The 1,063-nt window shown below is 37.1% G+C and overlaps 1 non-coding gene across 1 annotated transcript; it reads left to right on the top strand.

The window, feature by feature from the left end:
• The first annotated feature begins 660 nt into the window (after positions 1-660).
• Positions 661-732, top strand: Trnad-guc. Its single transcript has one exon. It is a non-coding gene; the product is annotated as a tRNA-Asp (tRNA).
• The last annotated feature ends 331 nt before the right edge of the window (positions 733-1,063 follow it).

Below are 1,063 nucleotides of genomic sequence, written 5' to 3' on the forward strand. Positions count from 1 at the left end.
ATACACACGCTCACATACTCATGTACATGTATGTATGTACACTTACACAGTTATGCACGCTCAAACGCATGCGCTTTACCCGCCTGCTCGGCATCGCTTTATTAATAATGTGTCTTTTTGTCATAAAATTCGAAAAATGAAATGAAAATATTTGTCAATTGTCTGCTCACTGCGTTATTGAATAGTTGTTGCTGTTGTTTTTGTATTGCATAACAGTTGTTGGCAGGACTATTCGACAGCCGTACGATTTTTCGGCTCATTTACTTGATATGCTTGCGTTGAACGGCTTGTGAGCGTGTGTGTATATATCTATACCGTTACAATGTGGACGCATTTTTCAGGTATTTTTCTGCCTGTCAGCTGTCTCATTAATTTTTAATTGACTTTCGTAATTAATGGCACAATTTCAGTGCGTTCACGAAGCATGATATGACAACTGTTAAAGATCATGTGACTATTTCATTAAGTGTGTCTACTCGGTTTTCTAATTGCAGTGCGTTTTAAGTTGGCATGATAAGAAGAGGTATGGAATAATAAAAATAATTGATGGAACGGTTTCGTATTTAAGAAGAAAAACGAGAATACATTTTCTAATATCAATTGTAAGTGTCTAATCGAGTTTTATTTTCTTATAACTTTTCTGACAACGAAGCTATGCAGTCCTCGATAGTATAGTGGTCAGTATCCCCGCCTGTCACGCGGGAGACCGGGGTTCAATTCCCCGTCGGGGAGTCTAAGTGGTTCTGCACGAACTTTATTTTAATTTTTATTACATTAACATTATAAAAACCTTCTAATTATCCAAAAAAAAATTTCAAACTATGTAAAGCAATATTTTAGGTCCTTTTTCGGTACAAATTTTGTTCGAGATCTTTGCTAAGAACACACGACAGTCACCATAATGTGTTATTTATGATCGAGTTCATCAGAAAGTGACTGCGTGGTGAATAACAACACAACACGAAGTTATTTTTGGAGAAACACGTAGTGGTGGGATGTGGTGTACGGTGTAAAATTGATTTGTGCGATCGGTCAGCGAAGCTCTTTGACTAACAAACGCGAG

The sequence above is a fragment of the Bactrocera tryoni genome, chromosome 3 (assembly GCF_016617805.1).
Source record: "Bactrocera tryoni isolate S06 chromosome 3, CSIRO_BtryS06_freeze2, whole genome shotgun sequence".
Lineage (NCBI taxonomy): Eukaryota > Metazoa > Arthropoda > Insecta > Diptera > Tephritidae > Bactrocera > Bactrocera tryoni.